Consider the following 23,917-nt stretch of genomic DNA (forward strand, 5'->3'; position numbering starts at 1 on the left):
ACAGATTAGAGCAGTAGGCATTAGTATAGCATTTACTGTACAAGACCTGCAGTTTAGTACCAAGGACTCCACACATGGCAACAAAGAAATGGCTTCACTGCATTCATCACCAGTCACAAAAACACTTTTATTATGATGCATCAGCTGATCTAAATGCCCTCCCCCACACTTCATTAAAGTACAAAAAATAAAATAATTAAAACCTATATTCAGACTATGCAACACAGGAATACTGTTTTCTCTGAAACAGTGTTGGTACATAGGCATGCACCATTCAAAATGTTTTTCAAATTAACTATTTGGTATGTCAATTCAGGGTTGTCCCCAAAACCAACAGTGATGACAAATTCCATTGTTAAAGGGTAAGAAAAGAAGTTAATTGAACTTCGTCCCTGAAGAAAGCAGGTACATTTTTCCCAAATCACCATTCACAGCTTCATTCCCAGTATGACTTACCTTAAATACACCTTTTAAAACACAAGCATAAATAAGCAGATTTCTGATTGTTTTTCTCCAGTCAACTGCTGCAATGAAAAGCTACCACAAGATTTGTTGTAAAACCACAGTCATTGCCCCCTTAAACTCATTTAAACCTTTGGGCAAAGTTGTTGTTTTTTTTTACTCATATGCACAAACCAGGCCAGGATTTCAGGCCTGAATATTTTGGGTTGTTAACATTTGAAAAAAAATGGGGCATTTCTCAGGAAAAAACAAAAACAAGACTTTCATTTCAATATTTATTTTTGTACGTTAGTACTGCTTCCTTCAGTCACCCACACATCAATCACTTTTGGATTGAAGACCCAATACAAAACAGAGTGAGAGTTGTATAGGATTCACATAACTACAACTAAGTAGACAAGCCACAAAATCCTGACTGGCTGCTTAGGCACCCAGGACTCCACACATGACTAAGTTCTTACCAAATAAAGTTACTTAGGCACCTACAGTTTAGCTCCTGCACATGCTGAGAGGTCCTACCACCTCCTTGGCCAAGTTGGCACATCTCAACCCCTATTTCATGCCTAAGATTGCCCATGATTCACAAGCTAGATCCCTAAAGGACTCGCTTCAGTAGGTATGCTTGAAGCATGCTTAAAACACACAAAGCATTAAGTTCAACACTAAGTACAGCAGCGACAGACAATTTCATTAAAAACTTGCAGATCTGTGGAATTGTGGATTTACCACTTCTACTCCTTGAACTAAGTATCTAAAAGCTAAATGTCACAGAATGTCCCCACAATTTAATCCCTTTGTAAATCTGGGGCTGAATGCATAGACAGGTGACTGATGGAGTGAGGAAGGGGACGGGATAGCCACCAGACACCCGGTTTTGTTGAGAGCTTTGTAAAATGTGTGAAAGTGTGTGACCCATATAGCAGAACTGTACAAATCCATTTCTGTGCAAGGGATGGCAGAAATCAGTTAAGTTTAGCTCCTCTCAATGCCCTGCCATGACCAGTTCAGCTTATAATGGAAAAAAAGAAATCTGATAGGTTGTTCCATTACAAAAGTGATTTTCCATACACTGCTAGATCAGCTTGGCTACAGGCAAACCTCTAGTTAAAGTGGAGAGTGTTCTTTTTAAACATGCTGCAAAAGCTGTAGTCACTTCTACCTCTCTACCACTGCACCTGGTGCACAAGCCAAAAGCCCCAAACACTGGTAGTAAACCCACTACTATACTGCCATATTTGCAGTGAAATGCAGTTGTGACAACTCTTCCACCAATTGACAGCTCTTGAAGAGACCATCAAGAAAAAGATTTTGCAATCTACCTTTGGAAGAATTATATGAAAGGGATCCAATTAATTTTGTGAATGAAGTGCCTTTCCCTTCTGTTTTCAGCTCCAGTTCATCAGCTGGCACTGACATGCTCTTCCCAGCACAGGACATCCAGGTCTCGACAGCCAAGGTGGTATAGGATCCAACGCTATGCCACATCTCCCCAGCCATTATAAGCAGTCGCTGCTAGGGATGGAGACAACTCAAATGTTCAATCATTTGGTAGCTTGGTATGTCTATTAGCAGCTGGCATCCCCAACCAATGCCAAACAAAGTCTGCTCATCCTGTTACCATAAGGTGGCTTGCTTAAATCAAAACTTACAGTCCATTCTAGAACTTTACCCAGGCTTAGGCAGCATTTAGGAGTTCTCCTATAGGACTTCTGTCCCAGATATATCTTTTTGTCGAGATATATGACCATCTTAGAAGGTGTGGTTCTAATTGTCGCTCGAAAAAACTTGAAGGGTGAATGGAAGGTAGATCCTTTTATCAAGTCTACACGTCTTCAGACATTTAACTATGGTTATCTTGTGCAGCTTTTACTTGCAGATACTGGCAGCTGCTGAGAAACTACCCTGCCAATTCTGGTGCTTCTCTTACAGAAGTGCAAGTAACTAAATCACAATGGAGAAGTGACCTTGACAGTATTAGAGACATGCGTTTGTCTTCCACTGCAGCAAAATTACCAAATTATTTAGAAGTTGCTATGGCCACTTTTTAATTTTTTTTAAAGCAACCAGAAAGTACGAGCAATTTACTTCTGTTTCAAGAGAGCCGACTGGTTAGTGTCACATAAGAATAGTAAACAAAAATCTAATCCATGCTAAAATGCTATCGATAGTGATGGTGCATACTGGTATGTACACCAGCTATACACTAACACAATCAGGGGAGCTAAAATCCTTCACTGGAAAATGGGGGGTAGGGAGGAGAGGGAAGTTTAGCAACATTAGGGATGCTGCAATTAAACCAAATTCCATCTCAAAAATAATTTTCAAATGGTAGTTATTAGAAAAATCACCCAAGCATTTGTCCTTATAATGCTCCCAAGACCCTGGGTTGTTCCGTAATTCAGCCTTTCAAGTTATACCAATAATCATTTGTCCAGAGGCGCAGGAGGGTGGGGGTTGCTGTTTTGCTTCAAGTCAAATGCAGTATAACATTACTAGATATTGCAGGTTAGCTCAGAGGAGGCACTTTCCCTGTCAAGTCAGGTTTCTTGTAGTTTCTTAGAAGTCACCAGAATCTGCTGGTTTTAGTACAGCATAGTAAAGTTTCAAGAGTTGGGGGTGGGGAGGCTGTTTATGGGTTTTTTAATTGTTTGTTGTTCTTTAATTTTTATTTAATGTTTAATTTTTAAGTAGTGTACATTTTGGCACCTGGGCCTTAAAGACAGACAGACAGACAGCTTGCAACTTGGCCAGAGGCAATCTGATTGATATCTGTGTAGGCAAGATATTGTATATACTGAGGTGATCTATATACAGCTTGTCAATGCAATACTATAGAGTCACTTGTAGTCATTTGACAATAAAATTCACTGCGACTGCAGCATTTGTACCCAAATGCCAGTCACCTCAAGTTGTTCACAGAACTCAGTGACAATAAGTAAGCCCACACTGTCAAACAGTGCCAACCACCTTAGTCGCACTACAAATAAGCGAGTTTAGCTCACAAAACAAGACATAGTTCAACACAAAATCTCAATTTGTATCCCCTCCCACTAACCCTTGGGAGCAAGAGCAAATATAAGCCCATTAGCTTTCAGTCAGCTAGTGTAGTCTGCTCATCATTCAGTGCAAAGACCAATGAAGTCCTGATGCCCAAGACTTATATAAAGAGGTGACCCATCACCCATCAGACACGATCACATCAAGCAAAGCAAAAGAGAGGGTTGGCAGTACAGAATACTTGTTTAATAGTTTAGTGCAGTGGTTCTCAACCTTTTATATACCCAGACCCATTTGTAAACATCAGCGGTCAGTCCCGACCCAGTGACCCTCACTCCTGACCTGCTGCCATTCAGGCCTAGCCCCCCAGTATGTGGAGCACAGGGGCACCAGCAGCCTCTTGCAGGCTGGAACTCTGCCAGCCTGCAAAGGAAAAGCCACAATTTCCCACATTTTTCTCCATTAAAGGAGAACCCATTTTTTAAAAACTTTGATCTATTTTTAAAATTTGTCCATGACCCTTTCATATATCCTTATAACCCACTTTTGGGTCACAACTCATGGATTGAGAAATGCTGGTTCAGTGTACCACTTGAACTTAAACTTCTTTAGAATTGCCACTGTTGATGTCAATCACACTAAAAACAGGATGGAAGGGTGCGGACACCAACAAGTACTGACATATCTGGGACTAACACAGAGCCATGAAGCAACAACAAAAGAGTACTTATCTTTTGATGAACAAATAGTTATACTAAATTTACATTTTTTATCCATTTCACATTTACTTTCCTGATCTTTCAGTCCTGAAAAAATGTCCAACATCTATCAAAATTTTCCTGATGTCTAGCTTAAGCAAACTCTCAAACTTACTGGATTAACTTTTAAAGAAAAACATTCAGGAAGCAAGAATGGAGGAAAGGCCTAGCAAGATAGGGTCAGAGCCTACACAACCTTTTTAGTTGTGAGGCACCCCACATTAGACTCAAGGCACCCCTTGGAAGATGCCAGCTCTTAACTGTCACTTGTTTTTTGTCTGCAGAAAAATAGAGTGATTCTTCTGTTGCAAAGAACTCAAAGAACCTTACCTGTCTTCCGTTGCAAAAGACTCTGAAAGACCACAGCAGGTCAGAATGTTTTTAAACACTCTGAATTCCTTTTGAAATCTCTGATTTTAACTTCTGAATCATATTAGTACACCTAACACTGCTCACTGTCTGGCATCCCATGGCACCGTTGAAAGGACTTCAAGGCAGCCTGGGGTGCCACAGCACCCTGGTTGACAATCACTGGTCTAGAATATGCAAAAGAGTCCTTTTTCCATCTAATTTGTGGATGATGGAAGCACTACCTTAAACTCATCCAGTTATCTGGATTATATGAGAGATACTGGCTCTTCTGGATTGCCCAGACAGGCCACATGTAATTTAAATATTTGGAGCATAGGGGAAGGTTTAAATTCCAAATCCTTCTTAATTCCTCACAAACATTTATAGCTTGTTACTCTCGTGTTCTGAAATATTTGTTCTGGAAAAGTTATCACACTCTCTCAGCCCTAAGGAATGGTGTTACTTAGCTTTCTTTATCATTTATTTCCCATACCTCAAATTGCTGAAATTTCTAAAGAAACAATGGCTTTTACACGTTAACTATGAAAAACTTGATTTTGGTACGGTCAGTGAGGTTGTTTTTCATTACACCTCTTGTTCCTACCTTGAATAAAGCTGCAAAGTAGTAAAGAAAACAGCAACCTACATGTGACTTCTAATGCTCAAGGCAAGGGCTGCCCACTGGTGGTCCATGGGCTGCAGACAACACATAAGGAGGCTCTCACCCAGCTGCCACTGCCCATATCACTACTACCCATATGGCTGCAACAGCAGCTGGAATATCTGGACTCCACCTCCTTGCTCTGCCTTCCCCTTCCTCCCCTTATCCCAGGGGTTGGGGCAGTGTGGCACAGTGCAGGGAGCTAGCTGAAGGTAAATATGGGCTGTGAGCAGAAGGAAGACTGGACTCAGGCAGGGCAAACTGGGGGCAGGGTGGGGGAAGGACTGCACACAAGGGGTTCATCTGCTTGCTCCATCCTTGTATAGCATTTAAATGTAATGCACTGGTAATACAAAGTACCTTATTTTCTAAAGATACAGAAGTTTGGATTTTTTGTGTTTTTTGTTTTACAGAAAGGGAAGGAGGTTTATCTCAGTTTGTCTATATATGAGATTTATACAGGGACTGCAACAGCAGTACGTATATGAAATATGGAATTCACTTCTAAAGTACCCCTTAGGAAAAGATCCCACAAAAGTCTCCTAAGTGCTCATTATACACTCTGCATTGTATTTAATGTACAGAATATAAATTACTATTCTGACATGTTCATGTCCCCCAATCATCTACTGTCTCACTCAGAAACACTGTCCCATTCTGAAACCAGCTCCTCATTGTCCTCTATTTGCTATGAATTCACAGGCCCAGGATTGTATTAACTTAGCTATGGTTTAAGAGCTTCTTCAAAACAATCTCTTCAATTGTAAAGTGCATGAACTACTTAAATTAAGAGCTCTGCTATTCAAGTAGTTTAAATAGAGGAAATATTACATGAAATTTCAGGCTTTTAATTGTGTGCACTGCTACAGTAACAAGCTATATACAGACTCACCTGAACACATGTAAGCATGCACATGCAAAGTTTACCCTATAGGTATACAGATTCACTGGGCTAACTGTTTTGCCTCCTGCTGAAGGTTCAGCATTCCTATCCAAAAAAATAAAATAAAATAAAATTGAGGATTATGCTTCACCAGGCTATCCCCTTAAACACTAGCACAGACTGAACTATAGAAATTATATGTATTGCAATGATGTACAGTAGGACCACAGTCACCCAGATATCGTCATAGCTAAAATGCACTTGTCCGGCTTTAGGGTGTTGAAAGGTGTTTATAGCTATTTCATCTTAGTTTCAGTCCATATTTTGAATTCTTAATGTGTAGCATCTCCTTTTTTCCCATCATTAAGTGAAATATTTTACTCTGTACTGCCACTCTGGCCTGACAGTAAATGAAATGATTCTAGAAACCAGTCTGAAACACTGCACACTGTGTCCACACCTTGTGCCACAAAGTAGAGTTATAGAGATCAGAGCTTTAACAGAGTCTTCTCTACTGCTAGTGCACGGAGCAGGATGTTGCAGTCATAAAGAAATGTAGATCTGTCATAGGGTTACCATACATCCAGGTTTTCCTGGGCATGTCTTCTTTTTGTGTCCTCCCATCTCCATCCAGGCATTTTTTTTAAATATGAACAAATGCTTGGGATTTTGCTCAGCTCAGATGTGCATGGCATCGGCAGGGCTAGGGGGAGAGAGGGGAGGGAATGCTGGGCACAGCCAGTGCCAGGGCGCTCCAGGTTGGGAGTGAGGGGTATCAGAAAGTATTGGGGGCAATGGGTTGGGCATGAGGGGCACTGGCATGGTCTGGGGGGTGGAGTACTGTGGGGCAGGAGTGAGGGACAGCAGCAAGGCTGTGGCTGGGGAGTGAGGGGGAGGGGAAGGGCATGGGCATATCACTCCCCCTCCTCCCTGAATCGTATTATACCCCTCCCCCAACCGACAGGTGTCCTCTTTTTTGAAAATGAAAATATGGTAACCCTGTCAAGACCTGTAAAGCCTTTTTTGCCTTGAAGTCCTTTTAGCCTTTTTAGCATCAAGGTTCTTAATCTTTTTTTAGCCCCTCCATAATTTTTCTGATTTTCATGACATGCTAGTTTGACAATCCCTGATCTAGAAGCTAAATTCAGAAAAGACACAGAGGAGAGCCTGGAGACTAAAATGGTTGAGAACCACTGATCTAGATCAAGCTAGGTATGGACAGTAGGGGCAAGACCTAACCTTGCTATGGCCTGCTCTTTCCACCATCTGCTGCCCCCTGCTCACTTCCAGTGTGTACTGAGGGGGCAATGGAGGCCCCTGCCACCAATGCTGCTCCTGTGGAATCTCACACCCTGGCAACTGCCCCCACAGCCCTCTCACTGGTGCCAGGAGCAGAGGGTATGATCCAGACTGCAAAGTACCGTATTTTTCGGACCATAAGACGCACCTGACCATAAGACGCACCCAGTTTTTAGAGCAGGAAAACAAGAAAAAAAAATATTCTGAACCAAATAGTACCGGTATACTAAAATATTTATTAAAATAAAGCAAAATACGGTAATATTTAACAGCTTAAACTCAACAGTGGTGTTAAGAACCATCATCACTTCCATTAACAAATGAGGAAAGACTTAGAGGCTCAAGCACTTTTCTAGTTTTCTGGAAACCCTAAAAACTCATCATCACTAGTGTCAGAATTTATGAAGCTCTGTTGCTCTCTGTGTGTCTCTCCTGCCATGACGGGCTCCTTGCCTGCCTGTCAGGGCACTGTGCTGCATCACATAGTCCCGGCCGGGACGTTACCTGGTACCGTACCTAGCTGCCTCCTGTCTCAACGTTCTAATCCTGTCAGTCTGTCAGTGTCACACACACACACGCAGGGGAGGCGTGCGCTGTGCCGATCATGTGACCTGACTGACTGACTGACATTGAGACTCCAGGAGGCGGGACTTCCCCCACACACACAGCAATCCACAGCATGGGAACGGCAGCGGACAGCGGACAGTAAGCGGGCGCATGGGACCGCAAACAAATGTTCTGGGGTACCACACCTTCGGACCATAAGACGCACCCTCGTTTTCCCCCCACTTTTGGGGGGAAAAAAGTACGTCTTATGGTCCGAAAAATACGGTATGCCTCCAGCCCTATGTCCCCCTGTCCACAGCAGTGTACTGCTGAGTGTTTGGGAGCACCAGTGGTAGCAGTTCTCAGAGATGCAGCCAGAGGCACACTTAATGTAGCTGGGGTTGCTGTAGGGTGCTAGGCAGGGTAAGGAGAGTACCAGCATTTACCCCCTCACACAAAGACTAGGTGGCAGAGCACCCCAGTTGAGAATCACTGCTATAAAAAGGAAGCTTCCCAATGTCAGGATATTCAAGTAACAGAAGATTCTATCCTACATGCACAAGACATCCCCATTTGTCCTTATTACTGATTTAAAAAACTCTCTTTAGTTTGTTGAAGTTTTGAACAATTGCCTAGAGATTATTCAGACCTTCAAAATAGAGTGCACATGCTGATAACGTTAAGCATAAATTCTGACAATTTCTGACACTGTGATATGGACGCTTGCTTGGCTTCAGGGACTCTAGAGGGACAGGGGATCCAGCAAATTGAAACTAGAACTTCTGGAGTTGTAAACCTAACCCATGAACTTCTTTGACTTTAACAAGTTGGCCAAACAGTCTGCCTCAGCTTCCACGGCTACAGGGGCATTAACACTTACTAGATCCATCTCAAAGGGTACTGTGTGAACTAATTAGTTAATGTTGTAAAGTGCTTTGAAAATGAAAAGTGCTATATATGGTAATTGCTCTGAATCTTCACCACAATCCCAGTAATTTATCATCCTTGACAATATATTGTGGCTTTTGAGGACAAAAAACTAAGGGCACTATTTATGTGTCTTATGTTTTGATCATCTGGCTCTCAGGGCAAGGAGTTGTCATTTTGATTTTCTCTAAAATGCCATGCACACACTTACAGAATGGCACTGCATGAATAATAAAGTTAGGCAACATATACTGTTTTCATTAGAGTGGCCAGATAATAAACTCCAAAAAATGCAATAATAGTTTTTAGTTGATAATAGAATCTGAACTGGAACTTCCATTCCAGTGACAGGAATAATAAATTATGATACCATCATGCATAATGGGTAGAGGCAAGAGGAACAACCCCCTTTAGTCTGTTACTTAGCTTAAAGTAATCATTTGGAGGTTTGATAGCTACCTTAGACCCTATGTTCAGGAATAACTTCCTGGGTTGGCTCCCAAATGTTTATTCCCTGAAGCGTCCTGAGTGAATCTGACAATAAATAGATAAGGTTATTTGGATAAATGACTCTCCCTATGCCTGAAGAAGGGTGCTTGTGCCAAAAAGCTTGTAAAGAACAATTTTTCTAACTATTCAGCTGATCTAATAAAAGATATCACATGTACCCAAAAACCTTGTCTGCCTCTGACAACAAATAAACCAGTTTGGCTCAGTAAGGTACAGAAGAAGTCCTATGTGTTCAGGGAGAGCAGGGTCTGACAGTAATCGGGGTGGGGGGAAAGGCTCTACAAGGGGAAGAAGTTGGGGAAGGCAGAGGGCAAGGGGGCCACTTGACCCCCCAGATTTAGTTTCCCTGCTATAGCAGTGGGAGAGGGACAAATTCAAGACAAATCTCCAATACTTATATTTTATACCTGGAAAATTATTACAAAACCATGTAAATTTTCCATATATAGAATCTAATTATTGGGAAGTTGTCTTATTGGGACACCGTCTCCCACCCCGTTCTCGTTAAAAAGCTAGGCGAGTGCGGCATTGATGCCTACACAGTCAGATGGACAGCAAATTGGCTGAGGGGCTGCACTCAGAGAGTGGTGGTCAATGGGTCATAATTGACCTGGAGGGATGTGAGCAGTGGAATCCCCCAGGGCTCAGTCCTTGGGCCCGCACTGTTCAATTTCTTTATTAGCAACTTGGACGAGGGGGTGAAAAGCACCCTGTTTAAATTCATGGAAGACACCAAGATTTGGGGTGAGGTGGGCATGCTAGAAGGGAGGGACAGGATACAGCTGGACCTGGACAGGTTACAGGACTGGGCAAATGAGAATAGGATGAGATTCAATACTGACAAGTGCAGGGTGCTGTACTTGGGCAGTAAGAACCACCAGCATACCTATAAGACTGTGGAACTCTCTTCTCAAAAGCACGGTGGCAGAAAGAGATCTTGGAATCATTATTGACTCCAAGATGAATGTGGGCCACCAATGCGAGGACACTGTCAGTAGGGCTAACTGCACCTTGCTGTGCATCCACAGATGCATCACAAGCAGGACAAGGAGGTGCTCCTCCTGCTCTATGTGACACTGGTCAGGCTGTAGTTGGAGTACTGCATCCAGTTCTGGGCACTGCACTTCAGGAGGGATGTGGGAGATCATCGAGGGGATCCAGAGGAGGGCCACTCGCATGATCAGGGGGCAGCGGGGCAGGCCCTACGAGGAGAGGCTAAGGGACTTGAGCCTGTTCAGCCTCCACAAGAGAAGGTTGAAGGGGGATCTAGTGGCCATCTATAAAACTTACTAGGGGGGACCAGCAGGGAATAGGAGAGACCTTGTTCCCCCGAGTGCCTCTCGGAGTAACAAGGAATAACAGCCATAAGTTGTTAGAGAATAGGCTCAGACTAGATATTAGAAGGCAGTACTTCACAGTCAGGGTGGCTAGGATCTGGAACCAACTTCCAAGGGAAGTAATGCTGGCTCCTACCTTGGGGGTCTTTAAGAGGAAGCCTGACGATTACCTAGCTGGGGTCATTTGAGCCCAGTTCTCTTTCCTGCCTAGAGCAGGGGGTTGGACTAGAAGGCCTGCAAGGTCCCTTCCAACCTTCATCTATGAATATTCAGGGTTGTCTTATATTTGAGTAAATGTGTTAGCTTCCACTGAAAATAAATGGCAGGTTAGGTCAGGCAAGCAGAATAAGCCACTGCAACTCATCTGTCCTCCTCGTCGCTCTGTATTTTTGGCTATTCTTTAAAACATTCAGGCATGTCCCAAATTTTAGGATACAAAGTGTTCCAAATCAGTTGTTTCAGATTCTTTTTGTCTTGTCTCTGATCTGTAAAGATGTCCCTCCTCCAGTTATACATATGTAATACGTAACACGCTCCCTTCAGATATTACTTGAGAAAAACGTTCTACCTATTACAACAGGTTTATCCAATACCTACAAATAAAATACCTATAGTAACCCTATATTTTAGGCTCATCTTCATATGATACATCTACCTTTTACTCATTGCAGACAAAATTGAACACACTTTCTTGATTTCTAAGTACTGCCACAATGTTTATATTCCCTTTTTCCATAAGATATATATACTCAAGTCCGGCAGAACAGACAGGTCATGGCAGTAGGCTCCTCGGCCCTTTGAGGGTTTGCCAGAGTTGGGAATCTATGTACATAGCAGGGGTGATCAGATACAGTTCACAGGTTGGATATGCCACACTAAATCATGTAATCCGGTTCACAAGGTTCACCATAAAAGTCTAGAAATTTGATGGTATGGCAAATGGTGGCAGCATTAACTGTTAACAAGTGTTTACTAATGCTGCCACTGCTAGTTTGGCCACCAAATTTCCAGACCCAAGGGAAGCCCTGTGAGCAAGATACAGAGTGCAGAGCTGCATTGTCTGGTCTATGGGGCCTAGAAATTCAGCAGTGCAAGGGGCAGTGGCTGTTGTGACTCCAGGAGCTGCAGCAATTAATGCTCCCACTGCTGAATTCTAGCTCCATGCTCCAGAGCCGGCCCACAGGGATGGACGAAATTGGGTACCCCTGATATATACACCTTCATGAAGCACCTGTGCAGGACCACTGAGGTGCTTTTATTTCAGAAAGTGCCACTTCACTCAGCTGTGCAGAACCATGGCCACTTTCCAGCTGCATGGCTCGTCCTTCACTCAGCAACCTGCTATGAAATGGGAAGGTTTCGAGCCACTCAGCTACGAATAATCAACATTCTGCTGCAAAAGCTATTCAGACTTGAAATTACCTTGCCATATTATTTTGCCATGTTAATAGGATTTGGGATAGGGAAAAAAAATTCCCTCAAGACTTCAGTTCCAGGACCACTATATTTTTTATTTTCACACACTAGTTTTTATTTCAGGCCCTTCACGTTAAATTTCCTTACCTTTCCTATAAACTTGAATAGCCATACAGAAATCAATGGGTATGGAGAGATATAACTGCTATTAAAATTTATTGGCATCAGCTATACTAACATAATTGTTATGCTAACAAAGAAGTGGACAGATAAATGAAGTTACACTACTGTAATTTTAATATTTGTTCTACTCAGGTTTAAAGTTACAGCAGTTTACCTTTACTTATTCTGGGGTTGGAGCAAACAGATTTAACAGTTAAAAATGCACTCCTATATGACCAACACCTCATTTCCTTTTAAAATGTGTAAAAGGGAAGCCTATCCAGAGCTAATGGGAAAATTAAATCTTGGCAGACAACTCTCATTTTGGAGTTTCTATGCACTACCTTCCTTATAGAGGAGACTGTATGGTATCACTGGGAAAACATGTATAGCAATGATGGGAGAGCATTCTTGGGAAGGGAGAGACCGTGCAGCAGATCCTTAACCACCCCAGCATATTTGAGTCGTGAAGGATTTCCAGATGGAGCTTTGCTGCCACTAGCCTGTATGCATGTTCTGCTCTGGGTAGGACAGAAGGACCCAAAATGAGTCATTGTTTATCTCAGCAGCAATAAAAGACTCAGACGCTTTCAATGTGGAAATCTGCTAGTTAAATCAGCTGAGCATGTAATGTACAGTATTTGGCTCCCCACTACTCCCTAGACATGGCTGCGTTTGTCATTACAGAAATGTCTCCTGACCTTGTGGAAGTTCCAAAAGGATCTATCTGGTGAAATTACTAGTCCCTGAAAAGTTTGCTCCTTGTCATCTTCTCTAGGAGCATGAAGTATCTCATGACATGGAAGTCAAGAATGTATTGGGTATTATTCGGTTTAGTTATATTTCAAATTAATTCTTTTGTTTTGCATGCTGAAACCAGTCTCTTCCTTCATTTTTATGCAGGTTGCCTCTGATGATTAGTATTGTCCAAAGCACTGAGTTCAAGTGTCAGTCAGATAGCTATCTACCTACATTTACATTTTATATCAACTCTGCCATTTCATAATTCAGATACCAGTTGGCACTTTCCAGGGGTGTGTGGGCATGTGCACATGCATGTGCATGCATGCACACACACACAAGTGCACACATTCCCCAGACTACACAAGTACTGGGTAAAGCAAGTTTGTGCACCACTGTCAATTCAAAAAGGTAGCTATACTATTGCACAGGTAAAAGAATGCATGCCCAAAGTCACTACACAATCTGAGACAGGAAAATGCCTCAGGACTTGATTATAAATCACACTGAAAGAAATAAAGACATCTCCGCTTGTTTCCATTTGCTCAAAGGTACAACTTGCCGTAGAGCCCCTAACTCTTTTGCACTCTATGAAATTTTAAAAGGGAAGTGGATGTTAATAGAGGTGCACTGATTTACTGGTGTCATATTGGATTAGTGCTGATAAAACGGAAATTGACATCACTGGCCATCAGCTTTTTTTGGCCAGTGTAGTCGATCATATACTGATAAATACAATGAGCCTTCTGGCTTGGGTCCTGGATGCCATGTGCGGGAATGCAGCCAGGCAGCATGGAGAACAGCCCAGCAGGTAAGTCTGTAGAGGCGAAAGGGCTTGGGGGAGCAGATCAAGGCCCCCTGTGGTGAGGGAGGGAGTGGGGCAGGACAATGAATGGGACCCAAGGCTAGGGTGGGGAGTGGGACAGAGCCAAGGGCAGCTCGTCCAGAGGGTGTGCGGGGGGGGGGGGGGGAGGACTGGCTCCCTGCTGTTATGTGCACCCTGGGGGAAGCTTGGGGGTGCATGTGCCCCCCTGGATTTGTGCATGGGGTGAGGGCAGATGTGGGCTGTGTGCTTGGGGCTCTCTGCCCTGCTGCCTTTGCTCCAGGAGCTGTGCACTAGCCACGCGTCCCTTGTCTGTCAGTCAACAGTGGTGACAGTGAGTTATGCCTCCCACTGCCAGTAGGCAGAGGATGCTCAGCCAGCACATGACTGGGCAGTGCCCTTAGTCCCAGCCCCAGCCCCAGCTCCTCCCTCACTGTGGTGGCCTCAATCTGATCCCCCTGCGCCCCACACTCCTTCCCTCCCCACTCTCCCTTTCCCCTCCACAGACTTACCTGTAGGACACTGATCTCCACACTGCCCAACTGTATTCCTGTAATCAGATTGGTATTAGCTGATATGCCTAGTTAATAATCAGCTATCAGTATTGACCAAGAAAATCTTTATTGGTGCGTTCCTAGATGTTAATTTTATTTTCAGCTTACAAATGACTAAATACATTTTATAGAGCCTTGGATGGACACAGGCAGACAAGGTTCTTTGCGTGAATCTGATCTCTTTTATTGTTGGATGGACACACACACAGAGTTCCTGGGAGGTACCAATAAATCAAATATCTCCTGCATAGAGTACATACCAATATCCATCTTCATTTTCATTTTCTAACACAGGGGTTGTCAACTAGGGGTACATATACTTCTGGGGGTACCTGGACCAGTCCTAGGGAGTACACATGGGTGGTCTGGGACAGAGCTCTGTCATCTCTCAGGAACAGGGCCAGGACAGGGAAGATCACCAGGCTTGGGTGAGAGCAGTGGCACACCTCTGCAGGGCAGGGAGCTCACACATGGCAACTGCTGCTGTCACACACCAGCTCAGTGAGCTTCCCCACCCCGCCCCAGCCCTGCTCCTGGGAGGCAGTGGCGCTCCGTCCCCATCTGCCCATGCACCATCTCCACATCCTGCTCTGTGTCTGGCCACATGCTACCCCTCCTCCTCCCCTCTCGCTATCCGGCTATGCTCCCCCCTCCTCCACTGGGCACCCAGCTGCTGGGGGTACTTGAGTTTAAAAAAGGTTGAAAACCCCTGTTTTAACAGACTAGTTTAGATCTTATATGGTAATGGTGTGTGATGAATAAGGGGGGGGGAAAAAAAAAATCAAGCCACGGACACGGTCATTCATGGAAAATTAATAATGCTCTTTACATTTTTATAAAACTACCAGCTATAGCAAATAAGACTCCTAACTTCTGTATGAAAAATATACATTTTACCTTTGAAATTTGCAATGTTTTAAAAAGTTTTTTCCCTTTAAGTATTAGTTGCCAACTGCCAAGATCACATACAAAACTGCTCAAAAAAAAAAATCAAAAAAAAAAAATCAAGTGACTGAAGAAAGGGGAAATAATTCAACTGAAAAAGAAAAGGTACAATGAAAGGAGCAATCATGCAAAAGTATTTGGTAACACATACGATTGAAATACACAATTTTGCTGTGTCCTAGGTTAACTCTGTCCTGGTGTTTAGATGACAGACAAACCTCTTTGAACACGCAGTGCATTTTGGACTTCCTCAGAAGAGTATAAGAATACATTTATGAAATGTTTTAATATTAGGACTTCCCAATTCATAAGAATGGAAAATGGACATACTCATTTTCTTGCTCAATAAAAGGGAATTAATATAGCTAGGTAAAAAAGAGAACTGAAACAACTCTCAGCTACTTTACTATGCAGTACCAGCACAGGATTGAGTGCAAGTGTTATGGTCTTGCGACATCAGATACCACATTGCCAAAAACAATGATGCCATTAAAAGTGGTATTTGGACTTGAGTATTACAGAAACTGGCACCTCAACATGTACTGTATTTTGAGTAAAGCAAATTATGACACAATGGGCATATCTACACATGATGTTTACTGCGCAGTAGATTAATTACTCACCCAGTAAATGTCTCAGTGTCTACATATGTACCCCTATTAGGCTGGAGTAAACTATCTTTGTCTGCAGCAGAATAGTATTTGTAAATGCAAGTACTATCCTACCACGGAGTATAAAACTGCGGCAGTGCACGTGTAGATACTGCCCTGGCTGGCTGGGGCACATGGGTGCTTCAGTGAGGGGGCAGCCTGCCAGCTAGCCCCATGCTGAAGCATCCTTGTGCCCCAGCCAACTCATCTGCAGGATGTTGAGCCAGGGGAAGCAGCACCTGACTGGCAAGCTGACCCCCTAGGTCCCCTGCCAGCCTCAGCTCCACAGGCCTGGGAGCAATAAACTCCAGAGCAGTAATCTCCGGAGTTTATTACTGTGCATTAACAGGCATGTATAGATAGTTTCATAGTTTCATAGTAGCTAGAGTCGGAAGGGACCTAGGTAGATCATCTAGTCCGACCCTCTGCCTTAGCAGGAAAGAGCCGGACCGGGGTCAGATGACCCCGGCAAGGTGCTCATCTAACTTCCTTTTAAAAATCCCCAGGCTAGGAGCCTGCACCACTTCCCCTGGAAGCTGGTTCCAGGCCCTAGCCGCCCTGACTGTGAAGTAGCGCCTCCTAATATCTAATCTAAACTTACCCTCCGCCAGTTTGTGACCGTTATTCCTGGTCACTCCTGGCAGCGCACGGGGGAACAGGGACTCCCCCAATACCTGCTGATCCCCCCTGACCAGTTTGTAGCAGGCCACAAGGTCCCCCCTTAACCTTCTCTTGTGGAGGCTAAACAGGTTCAGGTCCCGTAGCCTCTCCTCATAAGGCCTGCCCTGCTGACCCCTGATCATACGAGTGGCCCTCCTCTGAACTCTTTCCACATTGTCCACGTCCCTCTTGAAGTGTGGCGCCCAGAACTGGACGCAGTACTCCAGCTGCGGCCTGACCAGTGCCGCATAGAGGGGGAGGATCACCTCCCTGGACCTGCTCGAGATGCATCTGTGGATGCATGACAGGGTACGGTTGGCCTTCTTGACTTCCTCCCCACACTGCCGGCCCATGTTCATCGTGGAGTCAATGACGACTCCAAGATCCTTTTCCGTCTCCGTGCTGGCAAGAGGGGAGTTCCCCAACCTGTAAGTGTGGTGCCGGTTCTCTCTCCCCATGTGCAACACCTTGCACTTATCAGTGCTAAACCCCATCCTATTCTCATCCGCCCACCATTGCAACCTGTCAAGGTCAGTTTGTAGCCTATTGCACCCTTCTAGTGCGCCCACATCCCCCCACATCTTAGTGTCATCAGCAAACTTGAACAGGGTGCTTTCTACCCCCTCATCCAAGTCACTGATGAAGATGTTGAACAGTGCGGGCCCGAGGACCGAGCCCTGCGGAACCCCACTGCCCACATCCTTCCAGGTCGAGAAGAACCCATCCACTACCACCCTCTGGGTGCGGCCCTCCAACCAGTTGGCGACCCATTTGACCGTGTGGGCATCAACACCACAGTCTCCCAGCTTTTTGATGAGGACAGGGTGAGAGACAGTGTCGAAAGCCTTCCGGAAGTCCAAAAAGACTACATCCACAGCAACCCCTGCGTCTAATGATTTGGTGACCTGATCGTAAAAGGCCACCAGGTTGGTCTGACAAGACCTGCCACTGATGAACCCATGTTGGTTGCCCCTGAGCATGCATTCCCCCGCAAGGCCCTCCTGGATGTGTGCCAGGATAATTTTTTCAAAGAGCTTACCTGGGATTGAGGTCAGACTAACTGGCCTGTAATTTCCCGGGTCCTCTTTTTTTCCCTTTTTGAAGATAGGGACCACACTGGCCCTCTTCCAGTCCTCCGGCACGTCGCCAGAGCACCACGAGTGCTCATAGAGCCGCGCCAGGGGTCCCGCAATGACCTCGGCCAGTTCCTGTAGAACCCTAGGGTGAAGATCGTCCGGACCAGCGGACTTGAACACATCCAGCCTCTCCAGAAGTACCCTAACTAACTCCTCGCTAACCCTTGGCCCAGGCGTGTCTCTCTCGGGGCCCGAGGGGGGCCCAGCAGGGAGGTGGCTGAACTGGTCCCTACTTAGGAAGACAGAGGCAAAGAAATCGTTGCACCCAGTGAAGTACAAGGCCCTGTATTTAGTAATAAAACAATAAAATTACTCACACAACTAGTTTCACGGACAGCTAAATTTAGGAACGGCAAGACAGGGATGTGCTATAGAAATGACACAAATGACACACTTGTTTTGGATGTCTCCATTTAATTTGTGTACTTTTACTTCTGAAAGCACAGGCTGAAGTGCTCCAAGAACTGTGAATGGTGTTATTTTAATTCTGCCTTAACTGTGACTTTTGCACTATGGAGAAGAGAGGTGACTGACAGCTGACAATATGTCCCATTAGAGAAAAAACATGTCGATGCTACCAGCAAAGGAAGCCTCAGTGAAACACTGACTTAAGAGAAATGAAAACTAAGAAAAAGTATCTCCTAACGATGCAACTGAACAACCCATAATGCTAGTCTTATGTTTACAGGAGCTTCGGAATTTGTGCATCTGCTTTAAAAGTCACATATGAAAGATGTAAGGAATTCTGTCCTCAGTCACGTATGTCAGTAAAATGAGAGTTTACAAACTACCAAAAAACATTTATGATAAGCTCTCCTACACTCCTTCAGCACCCAACTGGCTACTTCTCTCTTGTTTCTTTAAAACTAACTAACTAAATATCACTCATAACATGTTCATTCTTCTAAGTACTTTGGCAGGTGCCCTCAGTATAGGAGATGGAGAGTTCTAGGGCACAGTGATGATAAAGATTATTTACCCTGAAGGAGTCCCTGTCTTTTCAAAAATACTGTAGTTCCCTCAATACAGACAGCCTCCTTAGAGTAAAGCTTTAATTTAGTTTTAAATCCTTTATAAATTACAACAAAATAGAAGTGATGCATTCATAGATTTTTTTAAGTAATTAAAAGCATTTTCTAAGTCTCCCAAATTATCTGTCTGGCTTTAGCAAGCGTACCAGAGAAGATTGAAAAGGACTTATTATTAATCCAGTACCTGAAGCTGTCCAATTTTCTTGGCTCAAGTGATATCCAATTAAAACACTACCACGGAACACAGACCACCCTACTGATCTAAGACCATCCCAAGTAACCGCAAGTATTCAAATAAACTTCTGCTGCTTTTTAATAAAGTACATTTTTGTTAAGTGATTGTTTTTTGTTGGTTGCTTAAGAAAGGCTTTCATAAAAGATCTATGCTTTTCAGGTTTTAACATCTGAGATGTTAAAGACTCTGATCTGACCACTGGAGAGAAAACTTCAATTAATCCAAAGATAACAACAAGTTAATGCCAAACCTCAACCATACGGCACTTTCAAAACACAACATGCTAACAATTTGGGACCAGATCATCAATGCTGAAAATCCTCATTTCTTCATAACTTCCATCTACTAATTAGTTACAAAGATTTGGTCCCCTCAGATGTTCCAAAAATATAACTGCTCAGCACAACTGAGCTACAAACTTGTAGCTTATAGCAGGAAAAAATCTTTAAAGGGTTTCACAACAGCTTTTTTTGCCACAATACAACTTTTTAAGGCAACGACATTAAATAAAGAAAGATACCAGTCTTACAGTTGGTTTCCCTTTGGAAAATGACATGGTTTCCTTACACATCACTAAGAATGCTTGCAGTGCTGATGCAGTAGAATTATTCTCATGTTAGAATTTTCCAGGTAAACAATAGATTCCTGCTGTTCTCAATAGTTTAAAGAGCCTGAAAGCCTCTTTCCAGGATCACCCACCTTCAAACTTTCAGAAGTACAAGTCTTAGGTTCCTGGCAGGGTGCATGTACTCTGGTTCATCAATCAAGAATTACAGTATTGTCCAGTTACAGTATGAAGATCTCCAAGTTCCCCATGATCACAAACTAGTCTCCAACTTCTGGATTGATTTCAATGAAGGATTTATGAACTGCATCCAGCTTTTAGCTAAATAAGTCCATGTCATGGGCTAATGAGTCACTTTCTCCCCAGGCTTACATCTCTACCTTTGGTCAGTTCACATCCCTAGAGTTCAGCTAGCAGTGAAAATAACAGAAAAAATATCACTAACTAAATGACTATGCTTTCAATGCGTCTTCCATCACTTAATTTAGATAACCAAGCCACTAAAATGTATTTTTGAATTTAAGTGTGATCTATTAAGAGAAAGTCTAAGTGTAATCTATTAAGACAAAGCCTTTTTAGATCAAATCACTGTAATTTATAAAACAACAGGGCTCATAATAAAGATTGTTACTAAGAGAAGAAACTTACCCACTTCACCCTCACTTGAATCTCATGTTAAGAATCCTGCAGTGATGCAATGTTATAGCTATGCAATTAAAAATATAAGATTGATATATCCTTTGTGCTAAAGCAGATTTGTTCCTTTCCTTCTAATCTTACCAAATGCTATATTGTAAACCCCATCCACATCAAAGGAGGGGGACCTCAAATCCAGCATGCACAATTCATGCTGGGATGGATGGGATGGGCTCCACCTTTCCCCTAAAGGTAAGCGTGTGGTCTCTTCTAGGTTGGCGGACCTCCTCCAGCGTGCTTTAAACTAGGCTCGCCGGGGGAAGGGCAAGATGAGGGCGGAGGAAACATCAGACTGCCAGACCAAACAGCACCCACAACTACAGCCCAGCCCAGCCCAACAAGTGAAGCGAATAAACAGGTAAGAGAGAGGGGCCAGGGTAACGCTGGGACTAGGGGGTCAGCACACACACCCACAGGAGACCTCAAACGCCTCTACACAAAAGCTCGTAGTATGGGTAACAAGCAGGAGGAACTCACCCTCCTGCTGGCTGACACCAGCCCAGACATAGTGGGGATTACGGAAACGTGGTGGGACTCAACGCATGATTGGGCGGTGAATGTCAAGAGCTATATGCTGTACAGGAGGGACAGGATAGGAAAGAGAGGTGGGGGTGTGGCACTCGATATCAAGGAGGAATACACATCCTCGTTAATAAGCAAGGAGCCAGGGGAGGGGCACTCTGAAGTGCTTTGGGTTAGAGTACAAGGCAGTCGGGGGGGAAAGAGACATAATGGTGGGGGTCTACTACAGACCTCCCAACCAGGGAGAAAAGCTTGACCAGGAATTCTTGGGTCAGCTCACAGAGGTAGTGAAGACTAAGGATGTGGTAGTTCATGGGGGACCTGAACTTCCCAGACATCTGCTGGGAAGAGCAGTCAGCCAGGTCTGAACACTCACATAGGTTCTTAGACAGAGTGCAGGACCTCCATCTAACCCAGGAGGTGCACAGCCCCACCAGGGGAGATGCCTTGTTGGACCTAGTGCTGGCCACGGGTGACGACCTGGTGAGGGGGCTGCGAGTGCTCAACCACCTAGGCGACAGCGATCATCGCCTGCTGGAATTCACCATCCAGCGCAAGGTAGCAAAGGCATGCAGTAAGGCAGCAGCCCTAGATTTTAAGAGGGAAAACTTCAGCGAGCTACAGAGGATAGTTGGAGAAGCGCTGAGGTCCTGGAGGGAAGGGAAGCCAGGTGTCCAAGGAGAGTGATCGCTCCTTAAGGAGACGATCCTCCAAGCCCAAAGGAAGGTAATCCCAATGAGGATCAAAGGGAGCAGGAGAGCACACAAGCCTCCATGGCTCACCAAAAGTATCCAGGAATGTCTCCTTGCTAAAAAGGAGGCTTACACCCAATGGAAAGAAGGGATCATCACCAGGAAGGACTATTCTGTAGTTGCTCGGGGCTGTAGCGGGGTAGTTAGGAAGGTCAAGGCAGAGATGGAACTGGGACTAGCTTCCCAGATTAAGGACAATAAGAAGTCCTTTTTTAAATACACAGGGGGTAAAAAGAAGGTCCCAGGTAATGTGGGGCCCTTGAAAGACGCGATGGGAAACTTGGTCGTCACACCAGATGGCAAAGCTAACATGTTCAACGATTTCTTCGCCTCCGTCTTCCTAAGTAGGGACCAGAACAGCCACCTCCCTGCTGGGCCCCCCTCGGGCCCTGGGGGAGGCACACCTGGGCCACGGGTTAGCGAGGATTTAGTTAGGGAGCTTCTGGAGGGGTTGGACGTATTCAAGTCAGCCGGTCCAGATGATCTCCACCCTAGAGTTCTAAAGGAACTGGCCGAGGTCATTGCAAGTCCCCTGGCACGGCTTTACAAGCACTCGTGGTGCTCTGGTGAGGTACCGGAGGACTGGAAGAGGGCCAACACAGTCCCCATCTTCAGAAAAGGCAGGAAGGAGGACCCAGGAAACTATAGGCTGGTTAGTCTTACCTCGATCCTAGGCAAGCTGTTCAAGAAAATTATGCTGGCACACATCCAGGAGGGGCAAGCAGGGGACTGCATGCTTAGGGGCAACCAACATGGGTTCATCAGTGGCAGGTCCTGTAAGACCAACCTGGTGGCCTTTTACGATCAGATCACCAGATCATTAGATGCAGGGGTAGCAGTGGACATAGTCTTCCTGGACTTCCAGAAGGCTTTTGACACCATCTCTCACCCCGTTCTCATTAAGAAACTGGGGGGCTGTGGTGTAGACACCCACACAGTCAAATGGGTCGTCAATTGGCTGGAGGGCCGCACCCAGAAGGTGGTCGTGGATGGGTCCTTCTCAACCTGGAAGGACGTGGGCAGTGGGGTTCCGCAGGGCTCGGTCCTCGGGCCCGCACTGTTCAATATCTTCATCAGTGATTTGGACGAGGGGGTAAAAAGCACCCTGTTCAAATTTGCTGATGACACCAAGATGTGGGGGGACGTGGGAACACTGGAAGGATGCAACAGGCTACAATCAGACCTAGAAAGGTTACAAGGGTGGGCGGACAAGAATAGGATGGGTTTCAACACAGACAAGTGCAAGGTGATGCACCTCGGGAGGAACAACCGGCACCATACCTACAGGTTGGGGAACTCCCCTCTTGTCAGCACGGAGGCAGAAAAGGATCTGGGGATCATCACTGACTCTAAGACGAACATGGGCCGGCAGTGTGGGGAGGCAGTTAGGAAGGCCAACCGCACCTTGTCATGCATCCACAGATGCATCTCGAGCAGGTCCAGAGAGGTGATCCTCCCCCTCTATGCGGCACTGGTCAGGCCGCAGCTGGAGTACTGCATCCAGTTCTGGGCGCCGCACTTCAAGAGGGATGTCGACAGCATGGAGGGGGTCCAGAGGAGGGCCAATCGTATGATCAGGGGAAAACAGGGCAGGCCCCATGAGGAGAGGCTACGAGACCTGAACCTGTTCAGCCTCCAAAAGAGAAGGCTGAGGGGGGATCTTGTGGCCTGTTATAAACTAGTCAGGGGGGATCAGCAGGCATTGGGGGAGTCACTGTTCCCCCGAGTACCGCCAAGAGTGACCAGGAATAACAGTCACAAGGTGGCGGAGGGTAGGTTTAGGTTAGATATCAGGAGGCGCTACTTCACGGTCAGGGTGGCTAGGGTCTGGAACCAACTTCCAAGAGAAGTGGTGCAGGCTTCTATCCTGGTGTTTAAGAGGAGGTTAGATGCACATCTTGCTGGGGTCTCTGACCCCAGTACTCTTTCCTGCCATGGCAGGGGGTCGGACTAGATGATCTGCTCAGGTCCCTTCCGACCCTAGAAACTATGAAACTATGAATTCAAGACTGCACATCCTCAGCCTTCCAAGGCCATATAATCCAACCTTCTATACCTTGCTCTTTTTGTTGATACCTATACCCTGCCTCCCTTTCCTTCCAACAGGAACATCAGAAGTTCAAAAGGTCTAAACTTAGTTTTCTAAACCACTTTAAGCTTCTTATGGGCTTTTCTGTAGCAGAGCATTATAGATTGCTAAGCAAGAGCTCTAGGGCTAGGACCTATGAAAATACATCATAGAAAAATAAGACGTCAGTACACATTTTAACTGAAAACATCTCAAGAAATCTCTCCGAG

General features: G+C 44.9%; 1 protein-coding gene across 11 annotated transcripts in view; it reads right to left on the minus strand.

Annotated features, from left to right (window-relative positions):
- Positions 1 to 23,917, minus strand: part of FOXN3 (forkhead box N3) — a 342,632-nt gene that overhangs the window by 83,316 nt on the left and 235,399 nt on the right. The gene's annotated exons all lie outside the window — the stretch shown is intronic.

The sequence above is a fragment of the Crocodylus siamensis genome, chromosome 2 (assembly GCF_052110815.1).
Source record: "Crocodylus siamensis isolate JL-2025a chromosome 2, ASM5211081v1, whole genome shotgun sequence".
NCBI classification, from domain to species: domain Eukaryota; kingdom Metazoa; phylum Chordata; order Crocodylia; family Crocodylidae; genus Crocodylus; species Crocodylus siamensis.